The sequence below is a fragment of the Bubalus bubalis genome, chromosome 9 (assembly GCF_019923935.1).
Source record: "Bubalus bubalis isolate 160015118507 breed Murrah chromosome 9, NDDB_SH_1, whole genome shotgun sequence".
Classification (NCBI taxonomy): Eukaryota; Metazoa; Chordata; class Mammalia; order Artiodactyla; family Bovidae; genus Bubalus; species Bubalus bubalis.
The window spans coordinates 26,685,713-26,709,768 of NC_059165.1; the positions used below are offsets into that span (position 1 = coordinate 26,685,713).

A 24,056-nucleotide genomic window follows, 5' to 3' on the forward strand; every position below is an offset into this window, starting at 1 on the left:
CTGTCAGATTGAGGCAGCAGAGTGAACCAAATCACACTATGTACAGGTCAATTCAATTGATTATGTGATCATTTGCATTTTAACTCTCATCTCTTCTAATGCTCTGTGTCAATATTGGTTTGAAAGCATCACAGCAGAAAGCCAAACCACCTTGAAATCATGCCACTGACCTGCAGATTGTTCCCATAGAATCATGACTCATGGCTTTTTAGCCCTTTACCTGTGGTTGCTAAGCAATGGATTGGTTTGATTACATTCTCATAAGAGTGCTTGCTTATAGAAGGAAAGCATAGACATTGCAGAGTCTGTTTGTCATTTGCAAATGAGGTAAGGTTACAGTCAGTGCTTTTTAAAACAACCTTCTTGAAATGCACTTATTTGTGGAGTACTTTTAAGTAGGCACAAATTTGTTAATGTCTTCTGTGGCAAAGAAGGCAGCTTAATTCCATCATGAGCTCATTGTATTTAAGAAAGATGAGTTCTCCTCTTACTGATTTTTATGCTGCATTTATGAGTTTCAAAGTTGTAATTCATTGTATTTCTGGAAATAGCGAAAACAATTACAATGGCAAATCTCACCTCTCATCAAACCAAATCCGCACATATGAAATTATTCTTACCAAATCACCTGAAATTTCTCATAATTTCTTCTTTCTTGACCTTACTTTTTCTCTACTCTTACTTTTTCACTATTCTTACTTTTGTTCTTTACTGTCCTGTGACATTCTGTCTGGATCTTTATTGATCTGAAGCTTTATTAAGGTCTCACATTACCATATACTATACATAATTATGTATGTCTTTCTCCTTTTCCTATTCTTTGAGCTTTTTGAAGGTAGGTTTTATATACCTATATAAAACAGTAAATATTTATCATTCCACAACCCAGTCTTATGTCCTTGTGTATAAGTAGCAATACTACTAAATGAAATAATTCACTTGGTAAATGTCTGTGATGCACCTGTGAAGCATTACAGAGCATGATAAATAGTGATGGTACAGAAGCGAGCAACACAGTTTTGTGTTCCTAAGACATCACCTGTTTCATCAGCCATTGTTCTTATTTGGTTTGGATAACACCCCAGTTTGTTTATCTTCATCCTTTTAGCTGGTTCTTCCCACTGTCCTTCCCCAGGCCACCCTTCCAGGTTATCTTCCTAACAACCTCACTCTCACCAACTCCATACACTCACCTTAACTAATTTAGCAAGAACTGGTTATTTCAACTACTGGAATGGATTCAACTGCTTTAACATTCTATTACTTCTCATCATCCCCACTGCTACTTCCAAGATCTAGGCCACTGCCCTCTTTCACCTGGGTTTTTGCAGAAGCCTCCTAACCAGCCTTCTGTCTTCTGGCCTTACTCTCTAAAAACCTATTTCCAAGATTGCCATCCGTGTGAATTTTTTCTGAAGTGTAAATGTGATTCTTTTACTCCTTTTTTAAATCCTTCAGTTGTTCTCTATCAGCCACAGAATAAAGGGAAGCTTCCTTAAGATAGCCTAAAAATCTGTTTGTGATTTGGCCTCAATTCATCTCTCACCACCCTTCTAATTTTGCTTCAGCTTCTCAAACTAAACAACACTATCTCTCTCTTCCCTATCCTTTATAAATATCGTCTTCCTGGAGAAAAAAGAATGGAAAGAGCACCTCTGCCCACAAAATCTCAGCCCTCTGTTGGTTAAATACTTCAACTGTAGTTTCGCTTTTCTGTAGATGTGCTTTTCTCTGCAAAGGCTTTGGTGCCAGCTCCATCCCATACCACATCTGGCTTAAATTGTCTCCTGGATATACTGTGTCCTCTGTAATTCTCTCTCGGTCCATTATCACAATCCACTGGAAACTGTGTTTTTGTGCTGCTTTACTTGCTCAGGGCAGATGGAACCACATTTGTCTTTTTTCTACTTTCTCAACCTGTTGTCCAGTACCTAACTAAATAACCTGTCACAACATCTGACATGTAGTAGGCACTCAGTAAATACTGTTTTTGTCTTGTTAAAGTATAATTGATTTATAATATTGTGATGGTTTCATGTGTACAGCACAATGATTCAATCTTACATATATATATATGTAAAATATATATATATATATATTCATTTTTAGATTCTTTTCCCTTATAGGTTATTACAAAATATTGAGGATAGTTCCCTGTGCCATACAGTAGGTCCTTGTGGGTCATCTTTTTATATATAACAGTGTGTATATATTAATTTCAACCTCCTAATTTATCCTTTCCCCATCCCCTTTCCCTTTTGGTAACCATAGGTTTGTTTTCTATGTCTGGGTCTGTGTAAGTGATAGCATATGATATTTGTCCTTCTCTACCTGGCTTACTTCACTTAGTACAATAATCTCGAGGTCCATCCATGTTGCTGCAAATGGCATCACTTCATTATTTTTCATGGCTGAATATTTTCCATTGTATATATATGCAGCATCTTCTTTATCCATTCATCTGTAGCTGGGTACTTAGGGGTTTCAATGTCTTGGCTGTTGTAAATGTTAATAATGCTGCAGTGAGCATTGGGGTGCAGGTGTCTTTTTGAAGTATAGTTTTCCCCAGCTGATGCCCAGGAGTAGGATCACAGGATCATATTATAACCCTGTGTTTAGTTTCTTAAGGAACCTCTGTATTGTTTTCCACTGTGGCTGTATCATTTTACATTCTCACGATAAGTACTGCTGAATGAAAGAATGAATTAATCCATCAAAGTATTATTTAAGTTATTGATTTGTACTTAAAATGCATATAATTTGATCCCCAGTTTGAGACCAACTGCTAATATCCTCAAAATTTTGAGTAATATTTGAAAAGTAAATCTAAAAGATCATATTAAAAGTCCAACCTTTTTACTAAAGGAAGTGGATAGCTTTTGTGAACTTTTCAAGTTCTTAATTAGAAGAGACCATGGAGAATTTCCTTTCCATTTGTTAGACTTGAATGGTGAAGTTAAACTTGTTCTTTGTCACTATATAATACTTTTAAAATTGAAAACATACCAGTCATATCTCAGATTCACTGGGTATGGCTAATGTTTGTGAATCATAATGCCATGTGAAATAAAATATTTTACACCCCATAAGTAATTCAAAAAGACTGGTAAACTATAGAAATAACCACTTAATGGTATTGCCAATGGAAAATTTCTTTAGAAAGATAAAACAAGTATTTTTATGTACATGAGTCAGGGTGTAATGTTCAGTGCAAACCTTCATCCATCACTTTTTTAAGATGACTTTTCATCTGTCTTCTTAAAGTCACTTGCATGCTGAAATTGATTCATTCTGTTGGTGACAGATTTTCTGTCAATTCAAGGACCAATTCTTTCAGTATGTCTATTCTTTTGTTGTGGCAAAACATATTCAGAATCTCCAAGGCAAGGGAAATTGACATCTTTGCTTATTTTTTTCTTTTTTGACATCATGCAAGAAAAAGCTCCAGCACTGTGACTATTTTTAGTGCTTTCTCCTCAAGAGAGTAGAATCTGTTCAACTGTACATTGTTATACTTGTATCTTTGTTGGAAATAAGATTAATATTTTCATAGATAATGTATAGGGTGATAATTTTTAAATTTTTGGTGTACCGTCAATTTTTATCCTTATTTGGGGCTTATGAATTTATAAATTTTATCTGTAATCTAACTAAGATGCATTGCTTTAGAGAAACAGCTCTTCAGAAGAGAAACTATGATGGTAATTTAAATTCTTTTCCTTCATTATTGATCTCCTGCTAATTTTTTTAAATTATTTTATATGCCAACTATACATGTAACCCTCTAATAATGAGAGTTTTATTTAAGTTTTATAGTTTTTTCCAAAACTTAATCATATAGTATCTGGAAATACAATTGAAAATGAATCCTCAAAAACCCTTTATGCCCAATTGTGATATATTTTAAGGAATACTTATGCATTCTTTTAAGAAATTCTTATGTATTCAAATATCACTTTAATATTTATTCTTATTATTACTTTAATGTTGCTTCTTGTCTCTTCTCTAAAGTCAGAATCTCAGAAATTCCTCAGCCAAATATTTTTGTGGGATTTATTTGGAGTGATCTTACCTAATTGATTTGCTTCCTTGAGCTACTGTTAATCTTGTAATCATCATAATATTTCTATATGAACATGGTAAAAATATGTTAAGTCCACAGGCAGCCCTAAGTGAGAGGCATTTCTCAGACCTCTGAAAAACCATTATCCCATCTCTTGATATGTTTGATGGTCTCTTAAACTTTAAGCAGGAAATTCTATCAGTGTGTTTTCCAGAATCCTACAGAGGTTAAATTGTAAGACCTGCTTTTAAAAAGTCTTACTATACCTTAGTTGAAAGGTCATAATGCAATCATTCCTGACTTGGAGTTGAACATTTGTAACACATGGTTACATTCGATTTTAAACCCTGTTTTAAGATAAAGTGACATTTTAAACAAATTGAATTTACAGAGATCTTTTAGAATCAAACCAGGCCCCTCAGTCCATGGAATTCTCCAGGCAAGAATACTAGAGTGGGTAGCCATTCCCTTCTCCAGGGGATCTTCCCAACCCAAAGTCTTCTGCACTACAGGCAGATTCTTTACCATCTGAGCCACCAGGGAAGCCCATAAGATAAAGTGGCATTTTAAGCAAATTAAATTTACAGACATCTTTTAGAATCAAGCTGTTATCTATGTTATTTTCTAAGCAAAAACCCAGAAGTTTTGTTGGGTTTTAACATGGATTAAATAAGACAAATAACAGAAAAGAGAAAGCACATAGCGAGTACTCAGCAACTAGTTCCCTTCTTTCTCTTTCTGGTGGCTTTTGATAAAACAGGAGAACATCATCTGACACCAATTATAACCAAGCAGAAAGATATGCATACGTATTTTTGCTTCTTCCAAAAGGAAATTTCCAATAAAACTATGAAATGGAAATATCATTAGTTGAGTTACAGACTGAGCAATGTTGATAAATTATATACATTTGCATTGGCAAGCAAAAATTGTAAATATTTTTCCCTAGGCAGCATCAGCTATTTTTCAGATTCTTTACCTGAGAGCAGTAATAATATTATTACTAACTTAAAAAGAACAGTATGTCATTTAGCAATGTTCTATACTGAAATCATGCCCTTTTTAGAATGGCTGCATGATTTTAAAGTTCATTTTCAGGATGTTTTCAAAAGATTGAGTAAATTCCCTTTTGTTTATGCTCAGATTATACAAAGTGATTAAAATTCAGCCTGAGGTTAAGATGTTTAGTGACATTCTATCAGGAGTAGGTATATTATTGTTGATAATCTTCAAAATTGTGAAGAAATATCTTTCTGTAGTAGATACATATCAACAAAGAACACTATGAATTAACTTGCATTGATTAAAAACTTCTTTTGAATAAAACCTCATAAATTTTCTTTGTATATACTCATTGCCCTATTTATTGGTGGTGACTAAAGAAAATGGATAACTCACCATCTGTAATTGAATCTATTAAAAAATTTTCAGATTTCATAAAGAGTAGCATAATATAAATGACTAATAGGAAGAAAAATGTCACAATGTCACTTAAGAAATGACCTTTTGTTCTGTTTCGTGAGACATTTGCTAATTTAAGGTAGTTTGCATATTATTTCAACCAAATTATAGAATTAATAGAGTTGTTAGACTGCATACTTTAATGCTGACCTTTGTTAAAATTGCAGCTAACCCTACACAGTTTCATTTCAATACTAATTTCAGGGAAATGTGTAAGAAAGCAATTGAATTTAGGTTTTCAAATTAAATAAGCCTTATTTAATTTAGTCCATTTCATATTTTTAAAAGGGAGTGTTGTAGCCATAAAATTTATTAACTTTTTTCAAGCCATTAACTTCCCTTGCCTTCTGGACAATTCATGTAGAAAAGAGCTAAAGGCAAGATTTTTGAAGATCAAGGGGTCTCTAAGCCACTGGAAAACATTTGGCAAGAAGAAGGAATATTCGGATTTCTGATTCACTCTTTCAATATTTCATATATAGGAAACAGTAAGCCTGCATGAAGGGTTCAGTTATAAAGCAGATCTAAAAGAGATCGAATAATGAAACAATTTATGTAGGATTATAAAACATCTTATATTTTTCATACATGGCAATGTATTTTGGAGTACATGAAATGAATCAAAGGAGGGCTATACTTTGCTTGGACTGTAAATTCACCTTTAAACGTGTTTATAATTTTATAATATCAAAGGAAATCTCCACAATCCAATTAGGAAAGAAATTCTTTTTTTTTTAAAGAGTTATTCATTTATTTTTGGCTGCACTAGATCCTTGTTGCTGCACGTAGACTTTCTCTAGTTGTGGTGGGTGGGGGCCGCTCTCCACTTGTGGTGCATGGTTTTCTGATTGCAGTAGCTTCTCTTGTTGCAGAGCACAGGCTCTAGGGTGTGTGGACTTCAGTAGCAGTGACGCGAGGGCTCAGTAGTTGTAGCCTCTGGGCTCTCGAGCACAGGGTCAATAGGTGTGGTGCATGGGCTTAATTGTTCCTTAGTTAGGATGTGGGATCTTCCCAGACCAGGGATCAAACCCATGTCCCCTGCATTGGCAGGCAGATCTTAACCACTGGACCACCAGGGAAGTCCGGGGTTGGGGGGGAACCACTTTTGATGAGCAAAGCACAATTGAGTAGGGTATTTATACAGAAAATACTTTTATGGCAAAAGAAAGTGCTATCAACATCAGTGTATTTGTACTGAGTGCATAATTTGAATGCCAAAAATCTGATTTTGAAGGCTGACAAATCACATCAATACTATGGGATCAGCTTTTGCTCTTTTCCTAAACTGTAGATATTACAAAAAAGATAATCTCTCAGGCAGCCTTTCCTTTAAAAAAAAAAAAAAACAAAACTCTTACATCACTAAGATTCTGGTATCTAAATGATGATTGGCCAAATCCAAAGTAGTCAGAAAATTACCAAGCCTCCCAGATAATTTCTGGTGAAGTTAATAAAGAGACATGATATAATTAGTATTATAGTATAGCTATAAATTAATCTTTTTAAAAGTTAACTTTGTATTATTCATATTGTGTGCATGCATGCTAAGTCGCTTCAGTCGTGTGACTCTGTGATGCTATGGACCATAGCCTGCCAGGCTCCTCTGTCTGTGGGATTCTCCAGGCAAGAATACTGGAATGGGTTGCCATACCCATTCCAGGGTATCTTTTCAAAAAGATTCCAAAAAGATTGCAGCGGGTCTTTTTGACCCAAGGATTGAACCTGAATCTCTTCAGTCTCCTGCATTGGCAGGCAGGTTCTTTACCACTAGCCTCACCTGGGAAGCCCTGTTATGCATATTATATCTACTCAGTACTCCAGATATTGCCCCTACGTTTCCATCCATTCTCATTTGGAGTAATTTCTTTGTGTTATATCTCTCTTTGAACAGCTTGAAAGAAAAGAATTCCCTAAGACAAGGCAATGAGGCATATCAAGACATTATGAAGTATTAATGTATTAGCATTTACATATAGCACATCATGAAAAATACACAAAGCACTAGTTCGGGTGATGGAAGGAGTAGATGAGATTGAGGGCAGGGTGCAGTTTTGGAAAGCAAGCCTTGATTGTACCTAAAAATTGTTGGTCGGCTTTGTGGTTCAGAGGTTATTCTAAATGGCTTCATAATTTTTTTTAATTCAAATAAATATTTTTGAGATACCTATTATAACAGGTACAAAGAATTGAAAGAAATATCCAGCATTGTGTCTGCCTTCAGGTATGATTACTGAAGCTCTATTGTCATGGATTCAACATTCCAAAAGCAATAAACAGAAATGTAGGAAGTTGGATGCGTCTGCTTAGGAGCCATATTTGAAACCACTGCAAAACTGAACAGCGGGATTTAAAAGAATTGTATGTGCACAGCAGGCCCATTCATGTTTTTATGATAATGAGAACCGAATGACTTCTGATTCCTTTGTGTGCAAATGTATTTTAATTTGTGGCTATTAGCTATCTTTATAGTAGCAAAATATAGTTACAGGAATAGTAATCATTTTCCTCTAAAAATATGAGTTGAAAATATGCCAATGAGTAAAATTTAGAACTTGGGAATACTGTTTCAAGTAAGATGAACATTTGTAAAGCCTTTCAGATAAAATAGGAATCAACTTTAATCGGCGATCTCATTTTGTCTTTAGAGCAGCCTTCTCAGTGACTAAGCTATTTCTGTTTTATGAGGCTACAGAGAGTCTCAGAGACTTGCTAAAGACTAAGCAGTCAGTCAGCAGTACAAGGGGAACTCAATACAGCAGGAAGCTCATGCAGTGACTTTTACCACACTCTGGTAAACCGTTTTAAGTGAGTGTGGGGACTCCTGTTTTCAGGGAATGTGTGTTGGTTTAGGAAGCTCTTCCAGGGTCCAGTGCCGACCAGCGAAGCTCTGGCTACGGCTTTCTTGAAGGAGAGATTCTGGTACCTCTGTGCATCCAGCTTGCTCTCTACATTTGTGGTTTGGCACTATAAAAATAGTATACACCTTATGGTGTTACTAAACATTGAACCCACACATTAAATATCTACAAATTTTCTTTTTCTTTTTTTCTTCTAAGATGAAGCAGATAGGAAATATGCAAATTCTAGCTTTTTCTTCCTATAACTCGGTGGTATATTGTTTGTGCACACGCCACATCTTAGACAAAGCTTCTCTACCCAACACTCTTGATTGTAGTTAAGGCCACCTGGCCTGATTACTTTGGTTTATCCTAGAGATCTTTGTCATTTTTCTTCAAAGTCAGTGGTGCTATGATGAATGGGTTATTGAGTTTTCATTTACATTCATGAGTAAGGTGTCTTTCGTTTGTGTTTATTTGCTAGCTATTGTCAACATAAATGTATTTATAGAAAATATTACATTTATTTTTCTCTTTCACTATTAGTATTTCAATGAGGAAAACATGCCCTAGTGAAGTGACTTTTAACTTTCTAGTGTCTCTGTTTAATGCTGCTATTTTAGTTCTTTGGCACAGTATGTCTCCTGGAAAGTGTAGGTCCACCTACCCATGCCCCTTTTTGTGTTAGCCTTTGGTTAGAATATTCCCTCATCTCCTTTAGGATGTGCCTGACATATCTGCAGACCAATTAATTAGCTTCCAGTTAATCACATTCTGGCGCTACTGTATTTTTCAGAGGAAAATAGACATCAGTTTCCTTGGCCATTATCAAGCCAACCAGAATTTTGACTTGTAACGCATCACTTAGGCTCTTCTCCCAGGTCTGTAAAGTTATCCAGTGCTACTCCCTCCATTTGGCCTCCCTGCTCCCCTCTGTGAAACCTTCTTTTGCCCTCTTCTCATCTGAGCTTTCCTGGGTTCTTGTGATTTGCTTTATCTCCTCTTAGGTCTTGCATTCCAGCTCCAGCCTGCCCTCTGAAGGCTGATTGCCTATTTATCATCAGCTCGTTCTCATCTTTGTGGAGTTTCAGCCCTGCCCTGGCTCTCACTGGGCCATCTTGCTGTCCTAGCTGACTTCAGTCTTCGCTCTCTTAGCTTCTGGTCCTGGCACTCAAGATTTCTATTTCTCCAGATGCTTCTTTTCTTCAAATAGTTCCCCTACCAGAATCCAGTCTTCTCAGCTACAGACCTGGAATTTCTAAAAGGTCCTCTCTTTCTCAGTCTGATTATGAACTGATGAAATTAGGATAATGTATATCACTCTTTCATTCTGAAAATGTGTATACCTTAAAACAAATCAGATTCCTTTTCTTAGTTTTTAGAATGTTTATTTTTAAGCTATCATTTTCACTCTCTTCTTTCACCCTCATCAAAAGGCTCCTTAGTTCCTCTTCCTTTTCAGCCATCGAGTGGTATCATCTGCATATATGAATTTGTTGATATTTCTCCTGGAAATCTTGATTCCAAGTTGTGATTCATCCAGCCTGACATTTACCATGATGTACTCTGCATGTAAGTTAAATAAGCAGGGTGAGAATATACAGCCTTGTACTCCTTTCCCAATTTGGAACCAGTCAGTTGTTCCATGCCCGGTTCTAACTTTTGCTTCTTTACCTACATACAGGTTTCTCAAGAGGCAGGTAAGGTGTTGTGGTATTCCCACCTCATTAAGAATTTTTCCGTTTGTTGTGATCCACACAGTCAAAGACTTTCTCATAATCAGTGAAGCATACATTTTTCTGGAACTCCCTTGATTTCTCTATGATCCAACTAATGTTGACAATTTGATCTCTGGTTTCTCTGCCTTTTCTAAACCCAGCTTACATCTAGAAGTTCTCAGTTCACATACTGCTGAGGCCTAGCTTGAAGAATTTTGAGCATAACCTTACTAGCAGGTTAAGTAAGCGCAATTGTATGGTCAAACCAAGCCTGTAAAATTGCCTAAATGGATTCAGAGCATTTTCATTTTCTCATCAGAAGGAATGTTGTATATAAGCTAAAGTCGACCCTGGTGTATCTGAAGTGTAGTCAACCCATGTCATGAATAAAATGGTCTCTATACATTGACCACTCCAAGAGCATCAAGTAACATAGAAACAGTTTTGCCTCTTAAGAAACAGTTCCTATGAGTTAGTGGGCTTACTAGCAAGTGGAGTTTGCAACAGCACACAGATATTTATTTGTCAACTCAAATGGTAAAAATAAAAATTTCTCATTTGTTGAAAAGTGCATTTGGTAATTACCTTTAAATCTCTGTTTGCCTCTCACTTAAGATGACAGAAGATTTTCATTGGAACCTATCTTTAAATCAATAAACTATAAAGTTGGTCCTCCTGCAAATGTTCATAGCCTTTGGTTTTGCCTTCTCTGTGTTCATAGTATGACGTTTTCTCTCTTTATTCCAATGGGAGAGACTTTTGTAACTGACCTACATTAAATTTTAACATAGTATTCTTATTAGAATAGTCACTGTTTTACAGTGAAATCAGGCACAAAACACACATAATAGACATGTTTAGCATTCACCTCTGTTGAGCAACATGAACTCAGAACTGTGAAAGCATTGTTATTTTATAAATAAGTTCCTTGGAGATTTTCCTCACTTAAGAATTCAGACCACAGTCTGTTTGAGTATGATTTCTACTGTCCCATATATTTTCTCTTCTACCTGCTCAGTGGCATTTGATAGAGAAAGCTAACAGCAGATAAAAAGCATTTCGTCCAAAATTATCCAATATAAGAAGAAACCAAGAGATTTTACTTATAGTCATTAATTAGTACTTGTTTATATGAGATCTATAGTTTTAAAATTAAAAATAAGAATTTGTAAATTGCATTCAAAATGGTATTAATTATCATTGTGAAATTGTGTGATTATCATTACTATTTTATGTGTAGCTTAGTTAACAAACCAAATATGATTAAAAGGGCTTAAGGTAAATGAAAAAAAGCAAGGACAATTGAGTAACTGTTTTTCCAGTTAAACTCTGAGTCATGTTTCTCCCTTCTCCCAGTGTCCTGCCACCTATTTGAGGCCCAGCCTTTGTTTCTTTCATGAGAAGCACTATGGATTTTTTATCCCCAAAATTAGCTCTGGGATTTGATGGCCCTTCATGGGTAACACAGCACCCATCTGTTCTGTTAGGCATATGCCTAATGATGTGGGAGGAGTCGTATTTACAAGAGAATGGATCTAAGAGTACTTCGAATATAACTCACTCTCTCTCTCTCTCTCTCTCTCTCTCTATATATATATATATATATATATATATATATATATATGTATTTATGTATGTATGTATGTATACAGCTGCCTCAAAGCACCATAATGGAAAATAGGGGAAATTCTAAAAATAAAGCAGCTTTAAAGTCCTCAGTGGGAAAAAGCATACCACCAGCTGCTTATGTCTTCTTGCATGTTAGTGTCAAAGTCGTTTTCTCAAATTGTGGTTTAGAGACCTCCTGCATCAGAATCAACTGGCATGAGTTAGCTGAAAATGTGAATTCCCAAATGCCATCCCCCAAGACTCTGATGCTTTTCAGTCTAGAATGAGCATAGAAATGTATATTTGGGGATATATATCAAGGGATTCTTGCACTTAGTGTAACAGGAGAGAAATGGAATTAGTAATTTATGGCCTGACTGGAGAAACATATTTGTTTAGCATCTACCATTTGAATGGGCCTTGCTTAGATATGTTATTATTTTATTATGTATCTAATTGCAGTTTAGGAACAGAGTATCAGATACTTCTAATTAAGAAAATATCATGATACCAGAATTCAGAGTTCAAAAATTCAGCCTTGTATTCTCTGTCTTTTATTAAATGAATGAATCCAACAACAAATCTTTAAAGACCTGAGAGGGAAAGAGCATACCACCAGCTGCTTGTATATTCTTGCATGTTGGTGTCAAAGTCATTTCTCCTAACTCTATCGGAAATAAAAAGCAGAGACATTACTTTGCCAACAAAGGTCATCTACTCAAAGCTATGGTTTTTCCAGTAGTTATGTATGGATGTGAGAGTTGGACTGTAAAGAAAGCTGAGCACCAAATAATTGATGCTTTTGAACTGTGATGTTGGAGAAGACTCTTGAGAGTCCCTTGGACTGCAAGGAGATCCAACCAGTCCATCCTAAAGGGGATCAGTCCTGGGTGTTCATTGGAAGGACTGATGCTAAAGCTGAAACTTCAATACTTTGCCCACCTCATGTGAAGAACTGACTCATTGGGAAAGATCCTGATGCTGGGAAAGATTGAAGGCAGGAGGAGGAGGAGATGACAGAGGATGAGATGGTTGGATGGCATCACCTACTCAATGGACATGAGTCTGAGCAAGTTCTGGGAGTTGGTAATGTACAAGGAAGCCTGGCGTGCTATAGTCCATAGGGTCGCAAAGAGTTGGACATGACTGAGCAACTGAACTGAACTGATAGGAAATAAGTTGTATCAAGCATACTCACGTAGAACCAGATCTAAAATCTGAGAATAAGATTCGTATTGGTTTCTATATCTCTAGTATCTTCTGGCTATGAAAGTTAGGTAGGTCATTAGATCTGAAGGTAGGTAGGTAAGTAGGTGGTAGGTAGGTAGGTTGATAGAAAGCCAGAAAGAAAGCAAGAAAGACAGACAGGAAAAAAGAAAGAATAAAGGTATAGTTTGTGGAATTATGGATTTATGGAATTATTATGGTGTTATCACAGATTTTTCTTAATTGATCCTTTGGTATGTGTAGTGCAATAACAGATATTCCTAACAGTGACCATGAAACATTATCAATTTCTGAAGCAAAATTTGAAGAGAGTAAAATATATTCAATGAAGATAGAGTGTTAAGTTTACTGTTTTTGTCTCATCAGTTCAGTTCAGTTCAGTCACTCAGTGGTGTCCGACTCTTTGCGACCCCATGAATCGCAGCACACCAGGCCTCCCTGTCCATCACCATCCCCCAGAGTTCACCCAAACTCACATCCATCGAGTCGGTGATGCCATCCAGCCATCTCATCCTCTGTCGTCCCCTTTTCCTCCTTCCCCCAACCCCTCCCAGCATCAGGGTCCTTTCCAATGAGTCAACTCTTGGCCTTATTTAGAGAAGGTGCTTACTGAAAGTCTGTTAAATAAAATTTTCAAAACCTGTCAATGTTTGTGTCATTTATAGAGTTAATTTTAAATTAATTGATATATTCTATAAGAAAAGTTACTTTGTAATGTTCAGATGGTAGCCTCTATAGCAGAACTATCTGGGTTCATCTGTGCCACTAACTAGTTATGTAACTATGGACAAGTGACTCTACCGGTTATTGTCTCACTAGTTCATTTTCTAAACTAATAACAATAGTATCTTATAGGGCTGTTAAGGAATAAGTTAATTAACAAATTGAAAATAAGCACTTAAAAATTTTAGTTACTTTATTAATCAGAATGAATCACTTACCAGTGAAACTATTATATGGCACTTTCTTTAAGGTTGCCCAATACAGAAAAAATCTAGAATGCTTAGTTAAGGATATGTAATGAATAATTGTTTAATATGAGGATGTCCCAATATTGCAAGGGCCATATTTACACACACACACTGAGAGAGATCCAGTGTTGTTAATCTGAACTTAAAATTTAACTGGGCATCCTGTATTCATTCATTCAACAGCCATATTTTCAATCTGCCTTTGCCTCCTTTCCCTTGGAATCTCTACTCTCTGACAAAACTAAGTTGTTATATTGATATAGTGATGATTTAGTCAATAGATAATGTTTTAAATTAATTGCTTATCTATAATTGTTTTTCATTGTGCCTATATACCAGATGAATAGATATTAGAAATCCAATACTTTATTAAACCCAAGAAAAATATGCTTAAATTGACTTCTACTTCAAAATTATTAATCCATATTTTGTTATGGACAAAAAGAAGCTATTCTTTTTTCTGACTCTTCTACATTTAGTGGATTTTGGGGGATAAGATGAACCCTTAGAGATCCACACATAGAACAAAGCAATAAATTCTGGAAGTCAGTCTCTTTCAAATATATAAGGACTCAGCATAATAGTGTTCATCTTGGAAATGGGTGTAAGTTGCTAGAAATGCCCCTGAGTGACTAACTCTTGGTGACATTTAGAATATTGTGTCTATAGTTTGTAGAAATTACCACTAGATGGTGACTAAAATACTCAAAGATTTTTTGTTCAGTGAGTTCATATTATAAAAAGACACTGTCCTTAGAACCTGACTCTTGATCCCCTGAATGAGGAGATAATATCCCTCCCCGCCTCCAGCATCAAGTTGTTCATTTGAGAAATTTAGTAAATGCCCATTCCACAGGCTTGTTGGAAGACTGAGTTAGCTGAGTATGAAATATATATATATATATAGGTCTAATGAGATTACAGAATTAATGTTCTCATGGATTTTTGGTAATTCTTTCATTTGGATAGCACAATAACAGATATTTCTAACAATGACCATGAGATACTAGCAATATAAGACACAATTCAAGGTGCTTGGAACAGGCTAAGTGCCCTCTGTATGTTCTCTTCCCTGCCTCTGCTTCAGCATTAAAGCAGAAACCCTAGAGGTTAGCAGTAGTGGAACCAACTTTGATCCCATATCCTGTGGCTGTATTATGTTTAATCACAAGACAAATTAAGGAAGAAATGCAGGGTACTTTGTGTCTCTAGCTTTCATTCAGATTATTTCATGTTTTTCAAAATTTGCTTAGACTCCTGAGTTTTCCCACAATGGTTCTACTTAACTATCTGGAAAAATGCTGTAAATCTCCTCTCCTTCACCCACTTTGTGAGATTATCCATTGTTCTATCAACCTATCTTTCCTTCCAGGAAGTCTCTCTTCCTTTGAGGGGTAATCCCAGGCTAACCTAGCATGTGTAACAGGAGCTACCATATAGTCATGCATTCACTCATCACAGCTGAGTTCTTCAGGGGAGAGGCCAGAACTTTTTGATAAAAAGGGAAGTACCTTGTTGGAATTGTGCCAGAGAAGGTAGAGACAGAGTAGGAGACATTTCTTTAATCTGCATTTGTAGAGGAAGCACACCGTAACGTATGACAAAATGATTACTAAGAGAGTCTTTCAGGAGAAACTGGAGTCAGCCACCTTGGAGTCACCAATTCCTTAGAGCCACCATTCCACCCTCAGGTGTGAAACTGAGAGGCAGGCTAGATGCAGACTGTCCTTACCTGCCACACATGGAGAACCAATCGAAGAGCGGTTCTCTGAGTGGAGAAGAAAATCCCAACATGTTTTGCTCTTTTTTGAGCTCACTGTGCATTTAAAGGGACACTTTCTCTGCCAAGCCACACTAACAAATGAGAGGATGGCCAATATTTAAGAAAAATTCATGTTGAAAGACCTTAAGTAGAAAAGTCTGTCTACTAGATTGTCTTGGGATCATTTTTGTTTGTTGGCTTTGGGGGTCTATAGGATAAAGTAGAAAGAGTTGTTCTGCCTACTATTCAGGTCTTGAAGAAAAAAATACAACTGGAAACTACAGCACTTGAAAAATTTAATATGTAAATAATAGCATGAATTAAAATGCTAATTAGCTTTAAATATAGAAAGTACAGAATCTCTTTAGGAAGTTTTTTTCTTTGAGTTTTTTTTAATATACTAAAATTTGTTTATATAGAACACAAATTTATTTATTTCCAAGGTGGGTTTTTTAATGGATCAAATAAAAGCAAAACATATTAAAGAAATCTATCATACTTCTTATCATTTCCTTTATAATTTTGAAAGTTTACCTACTTTTCAATGGCTCCAAGATAAATTAGAAGCAGCAGTTATTTCCTAGTGAAAGTCAAATAAATGAGGCTTATTATTTTTCTACCACTGAACCAAATACACATACACTAATATACCAAATACACATAGAATCACAAAGAAAATGGAGACATGAACAGTACCTCTCAAGCAGCTCCAAATGAGATAAGTGCTCTCACAGAACTAAGATTTTATAATTTTGCATCACATTTTACTATAGTCCCTTGAGTCTTTAGTTGTTTTTAGAACCTTCCCCTTATTGATGTTGAATGCATATCTCCTTAAAATCCCCACCTGTCTAAGATTCATTAGCCTTGGCAATAAGGTATGACTCCAAAGTAATGTCTTAAAATCAGGTGTTTAGAAAAGTTAGCCTTAAAATAAATGAAGAAGTAGAGAAATCCCTTGGGAGGTGACCTGCCTCTTCTGGAGTCCTTATTTTTAAAGCAGAGGTATATCATCACAGAAATGGGAAAAAAAAGTCTACCTCTCTTATTGATACGTGTCTGCTATCTGGGGAGGAAAAGTACCACAATTGTGCCTTAAGATACTATCTGATACAGACCAAACCCAGAATGATCCTCCACAGAAACAAGGATTTGATCACATTGTACAGAAACCTCTCCCAGGAGCCATAGGTTGTGTTCCAAGTTGCCAGTCCAGGAGAGAGAAGTCTCCTGGGTATTTAACATCATTATCCAGAAGCTTCAATTCAGGCTACTCAGGAGGGAATGACCCAAAGAATGATGATCACTGGTTCTCATTTCAATAATTTTCATCATGCTATCTTATGAGATTTTTAAACAAAAATATGTACTTTTTACAGTATTACTCAGTATCACACACTCATTCAGTAGATATCTATTGAGTGACTTCTAGCCCCAAACTTTGGGGATACAGAGGTGAAGAAGAAAGACAAGGTTTGTGCTCTTATGAAGTTTATAGCTCATAAAGACGGAGCTCTATACAAGAAAGAAAAGAAAAGAAAAAGGCCTATTCTGAGAAAATAGAAGACCATGAGAACATACAGTGGAAATCTGCTCTGGCGTGGGGATCAGGGAAGACATCCTGTGAATGTGTTTGAGCTGAGACCTAGAATAGAAGCAAGAGTTAATTGTACCTGCAAGTAGGAGTAGGGAGGTGGAATAAAAAAAATGTTCCAGAAAGAACAATATGTGTAATGCTTGAGATGAAAGAAGGCATGAGAAGCTGAAAGAAGTTTAGTTCCTAACAGTTTAAATGAAACTTTGTGTATGTTACCCTATGTAATCTCTGCATATAATTTTCCGTAAGGTGATAGCATAAAAGTATAATGAATTCAAGATGCTTAATGGAATAGTTATACTAATAAATGACCCCATTTCAAGAAATACATAAATATTTATTATGCATTAACTTAATTTAAAGGATTATCATCATTTTTTAATGTAACTGGTTTATTTCTTAATCCTCTAGCTAAGAAAAATTAAAAACATGCCATTTAATATTAAAACTGAAAAGTTTCTATAATAAGAGTTGGAGAAGAGAATTCACATCATAATTCTAGCATAAGAAAGCTGAATTAACCAGCATAGCTTTGTTGAGATTTACAAATCATATCAACATGAGGGTGAACTTTGCTCCCTGTTCCCCCTTAAGTTGCATGAAGTCTAGAATAAAGCACTTTATTTATACAGATGCTCAAATGAATTAAATATTGATGAGAATTCTGATGTGGGATTCAGTTTAGACATTCCTAAGGTCATATTGGTTTGAGAAATTCATTCTAATTTCATAAGCCCAATTTAGAAACATCAGTATAGTCTTACAGTCTCTGATAAATAGCAACATCATAGAAAAATAGATCACCATGACTTTTGTCCTGTGAAAGATCTGGTACTGGGAGGGGTCACTCACTCAGCCAGCAGGACTTAACATGCTGGGACTTCAAAATATCAGTGGTGTGGCCAATCTTATCAAGGCTGCAGAAGGCTTTGTCTTCTGAGGATTTATTGACTGGTGAGGAGGTAAAATGCCAGAATAGTTTCCAAGTACTGTGGTTCAAATTCTAGCTCTGCTTCTTACTATCTTTATTAACAGAGCAAATGAATTCACCACCCCAGAGCTCCTCATCCTCAAAATGAGGCCATCCTTATTTTAAGGGAATTTTGTGGAGGTAAAATGAGAGGACATATAGGAAAGTCGTTCCCAAACCACCTGGCACATAAGTAATGCCTTTTCCCCACATGGATATCCAGTGGACAAAATTATAGCAAGGGCCATTCTAGATTGCTTGAAGGCACATTTGCTTTTTGTGGTGTCTAACTTGTAGAGTTGATTATGATGGGGTAATGATTACCCCATGTATGTAGTGAAGGAGGCCTGGCCTACAATTTGCCAAAGTTTCTTTCCATTACTTTTAGAATGACAATGATCATTAATTCACACTAAAGTGTGGGGAAAAAATTAAAATACTGGGTACAATATGCCCATTGGTCTTTAAGAAAAAACAAAGTTTATTTTCATTTTGTGAATCAAAAATGAAAAATGGGAAACAAACGCCATTCTTTTCTCAATGAAATGATTGCATCTAATTTTCTTGTGTGCATCTGTGTTTGTGTTTAATGGCAAGTGTAATTATGCACCTGCGATGCGTGGCTCCTCTAATTTTAGTAAAATTGATTAAACTATTTAGAAAATACGTAACAAATTACTCTTTTAGAAAGAGTAAATTTAAATGCTGAAACCTTTATAACTATCAAATTTCTGGTCTTCTAATTCCATGCAGTAGCTGCACACAGCTTTTATGTTCAACAGTGCAACCTAGACTCTTTTCAGTGGATTCGGAAACTTGCCCTGTGTTCTGCTGGGTGGAGAGTGGCATGGAGTGAGTCAGCGAGCCTCTTCCCTCCCAGAAGAGCTTCCCCTCCAGAAAGGAGTGTTCAGGGAGAGAGGAAAATTTTGTTCTTGTGTCAGAAAGATAGCCAAACAGGTTAAGAGAACAGACCTCTTTTGGTCTGACTACTATGTTAAAATGTAGTCCCAGTACAACTCAGAGTTCAGATCACTATTTTAGTATATCCTACAGAGAGTGCAACTGTCCAGAGGTAACTGGTAGGTCACAGGAAATTGTATCAAAGATCTAGACACACTGTTTCCCCCCAAATCTTATCTAGGTGTCACATGCCAACTGATTAATATTTTAATAATTTTGAATTAATGTTGTAGGTTGCTTTAGATCAATTTGGAAATAAGAGAAAAAAATTTTTAAGAAGGTATCAGCATGTGCTGGGGCTGATGCCCTAAAAGACCTAAAAATATGACCTACAGAACTAGGAGCTGTTCAAAGCTGAGCGTTCTAAAAGTCTACCTTGCTTGGTATCTTGGCTTTCCCCAGTGAGCATGCCCAAAGCCAGACCCCTCTGAAGGGTCACGTAGTCCCCCTGAGCATTGTTGAGTGTTATGCTCAAACACACTCTTAACTACTTACCTAGTTGTCTTAGAGCATATTTCAAACTATTTCTAAGGCAGAAACTGCATATATTTGGAACAAACCGTGTCATCCTGTTTGTATGACAGTATCAACACTGTTGTTGACATGTGTCAACAGTGTAGGGGATCCTTTAAAAATTTTCATTAACCATCACTGTATTACAAGGCAACAGGCCTCAGAGGCCACTTCAGTATGGCTTTTCTGTTTCTTGAAGTTCTCCTGACTATTTCATACAAATACTTGGAAATAAAAGATTTCTTTTCAATTTATTATTGGCATTAATAAAATCTTGCTCTGTCTATTTAATCTGTGTGACTCAGGAATTTAAAGCAAATATTTCAAAAATCCTGACTGAAAACTCTTCCGTTTTTAAAAGGGAATGTGTAAATTCAAATTCTGGTTGTATTTGCTCAATATTGCAGTTCCTCAGTCTAAGGTTTAACTCTTACCCCCCCTCCCCGCCCACATATGGGAATGGATTTTTCATGGAGAACTCTCAATTAATCAAAGTACCAATTGTCAGATAAGATTTCTTAGTTCTATTTTGAATTCTATTCAAATGATTATTAGAATGATTTTAATTTTAAAATGAAAACTAACATTAAACTTAGTATATAATTTTTTTCTATTTAACTGTGTGGATTTTAAAGAAATACCATATAGATATGTTGTAAAGGGCAAGCATATTTTAAAGGTTATGCCAATGGATTACAAGAATTGTCTTTCTAATCATGTTCAATATGGAACAGACTGCTAATTGATCTTACTGAAATGATCCTCTTAAAGGTTTTTGGTTTAATTAAATAGTGGTTTTGTTTAATCCACTTCAGATAAAACTTTATTTTTTAATTAAATAGGAAAGTCATTTAGCAATCTTATATGAATACTTTTCTGAGAAGTTCTTTCATAAGAAAAAGAAATCACTGATTTCTCCATATGTAAAGAAGAAATACAGTTTTCAAATACTGCTTTACAATTCTTCCTCTTATGGTTTATGGGGCACATCAACAAACTTTAATAAAATTTTGGCCTAATAAGTCCTGCAAATCTGAAATTACAACTGAAATTTCTTTGTAATATTTTAAGTTATTGAAAATGGTTTGTGCCATCTCTAGTGAGAACTTCTCTGATAATAAGTAGTCAACAGGTAGATACCAACTAAATCACAATTTCAAATAGTAACCAGACATTTGCCTGAAACTCCAGCACTTTGGCCACTTCATGCGAAGAGTTGACTCATTGGAAAAGACTCTGATGTTGGGAGGGATTGGGGGCAGGAGGAGAAGGGACGACAGAGGATGAGATGGCTGGATGGCATCACTGACTCAACGGACATGAGTCTGAGTGAACTCCAGGAGCTGGTGATGGGCAGGGAGGCCTGGTGTACTGCGATTCATGGGGTCACAAAGAGTTGGACACAACTGAGCGACTGAACTGAACTGAACTGAACAGTTATCTTGAATTTAGCAAAATTCCATAATGCAAAGACATCTAATCAAAGCTTGAAAACAAGTGTGTCAAAAAAAAAAAAGAAAACAAGTGTGTCAAGCAAGTATTTCATACAAAAAGATCAGCTTAGTAAATGCGTTATTATTTTTTTAAGTGATTGTTATGTACTGAATTGTGTCTCCCCCACCCACAGATTCATATGTTATTGTTTAGTCACTAAGCTGTGTCTGACTCTTTGTGACCCCTTGGACTGAAGCATGCCAGGCTTCCCTGTTCTTCACTATCTCCTGGAGTTTGTGCAAACTCATGTCCATTGAGTCAGTGGTACCATCCAACCATCTCATCTTCTGTCATCCCCATCTCTTCTTGCCCTCAATCTTCCCCAGCATCAGAGTCTTTTCCAATGAGTTGGCTCTTCTCATCAGATGGCCAAAGTTTTGGAGCTTCAACTTCAGCATCAGTCCTTCCAATGAAAATTCAGGGTTGATTTCCTTTAGGATAAACTGGTTTGATCTCCTTGCAGTCGAAGGGACTCTCAAGAGTCTTATCCAGCCCCACAGTTCGAAAGCATCAATTCTTCATTACTCAGCCTTCTTTATGGTCCAATTATCACATCTGTACATAACGTTGGAAAAAGAATAGCTTGACTAGGTGGACCTTTGTTGGCAATGTTTCTGCCTTTTAATACTGTGTCTAGTTCCTCAGTGCATGGAATTCTCTAAACAAGAATACTGGTATGGATATCCATTCTCTTCTCCAGAGGATCTCCCCAACTCAGTCATCGAATCTGTGCCTCCTGCATTGCAGTCAGATTCTTTGCTCTCTGAGCCACTTGGGAAGCTTCACAGATTTATATTAGAAGTCCTAACTTCTAGTACATTAGAATGTGACCGCATTCGGAGATAGGGACTCTTAAAGAAGTAATTAAAGTGAAATGAGGTCATATGTAAAAATCCTAATCAAATATGACTGGTGTCTTTATGAGAAGAGGAAATTAGGACACAGGCATACACAGAGGAAAGACCACGTGAAGACACGGAAAAGTCGGCCATCTGCTGACATCTTCGTCTCAAACTTCTAGCCTCCAGGATTATAAGAAAATTAATTTCTCTTGTTTATGGCATCTAATCATAGGTGTTTCTTGGTTACAAAAGCCCTAGCAAATGAAGACAATTACTGAAACTGGTCCATCTGTGGCAGGATTTTTTGAAGTGACAAGATTTGGGAAAAGTAGAACAATGGTTGGGATTGTGTGAGAAGCTCAAGAAGGCAGGGTCCACAGGGGCAGACTCCCACATCTTGGGGGCCGTGGCTGCTCCCCAGTTGTATAGGCCACCTATGACTCTGCTACTCCAGAAATCAGAATTGGTACTGTAGTGTCCCTGTGTGGACAGAGCCGAGAGAGGGGAGAAGATGCTGCCTTGTTCATGATAAAACCAAACCCCAGAAGCTGGAAATCCATAACATCACAACATAGGCTGGCAGGTGCTTTAAGATAAATGTTAAATTGAATATCCTATAAACCCTTGTATATTATACATATATAAATACAGACCTAAGAATAATCAAAAATCCAAAGCACATGTTCTTGTGCTATTTCTCATATCCCAGCTATGTCTTAGAAAACTGCTTTGCTTAGTACATAAGATATTTTTAGAAAAGCTCTTGATGCCTCTGTTCCTTAGGGAAAGCCATTTAACCTTATGTTTAATGCTTATGAAGTAGAGGTTACGAGGTTGGAAGTAAAAAAAAAAAAAATTTGCAGATAAATGGTTTGAGCTTCCTGAGAAATGTAATTTTTAAAAGAATATTACTTACATTTAGATATGCAAATATGTGTGTAAACATAGAGGATTTCAGATATAAGACATTTAAAATACTTAAACAAAAAAGAAAAACCCAAATACCTTTGTACCTTAATCTGGTTACTACTGCATGTGTCTCTTTTCCTAATAATTACATTATAGATTTAGAAAGAGACAAGGTCATCCAGGTGAAAAATCAGATGTGATGAATCAGACTTGATGTTTAGAATTTTTTTAACATAGCCTTTATAGACATACAAACATTGAACCTGTGCCTAGGTAATTCCAGTTACAGGGAATTCCCTCCAGTGATAAATTTTTATAATTAATAAGTTTCCCTTCCTTTAATAAAAACTTTGGTGAATTTCTAGCCACTTTCTAACCTTTACATTGTAAATAAAGTATGGTCATCCTAGCCAACTCATTTGTCTTTCTCTCCATACAGTTGTTTTAAATTTAATAACTCATTTATTAATATTTTTTAGGTTTTTATTGAAATATAGTTGATATATGTTGTCTTAAGTTCAGGTGTACAATAAAGTGATTTGGTTTTTTATATAGAGAGAATATATGTATACATATATTCTTTTATTAACATTCTCTTCTGTTTTAGGCTATTACAAGATTTGAGATAATATCCCTTTTAAAATGTGGTCCTCAGAACTGATCACATTTCTCCATAAATGTTCTAGTCAGTATGGAGTGAGAAGGACAGAGTGCCCTGTGATGGTGTCCCTGCCTCTGAGTTTGTAACAGATACAGACTTGAATTAATGCAACCCAGTACTAGAGAAGGTTTTCTTATCGTTCTTTCAGTATTATCACACCATTGGAGTATATTGCATTTCTTACAGGAAAGAGATAAGAGAAGTATTGTGTGTTGTTTGTATGTGAAAGTGAAAGTCGCTCAGTCGTGTCCGACTCTTTGCAACCCCATGGACTATACATACAGTCCATGGAATTCTCCAGGCCAGAATACTGGAGTAGGTAACCTTTCCGTTCTCCAGGGGATCTTCCCAACCCAGGGATCAAACCCAGGTCTCCTACATTGCGGGCAGATTCCTTACCAGCTGAGCCACAAGGGAAGCCCGTGTTGTTAGTATGAAAGTGAAAAGTGAAAGTGAAGTCACT

The 24,056-nt window shown here is 36.1% G+C and overlaps 1 protein-coding gene across 5 annotated transcripts in view; it reads left to right on the forward strand.

Annotated features, from left to right (window-relative positions):
* Positions 1-24,056, forward strand: part of EDIL3 (EGF like repeats and discoidin domains 3) — an 805,830-nt gene that overhangs the window by 668,181 nt on the left and 113,593 nt on the right. The gene's annotated exons all lie outside the window — the stretch shown is intronic.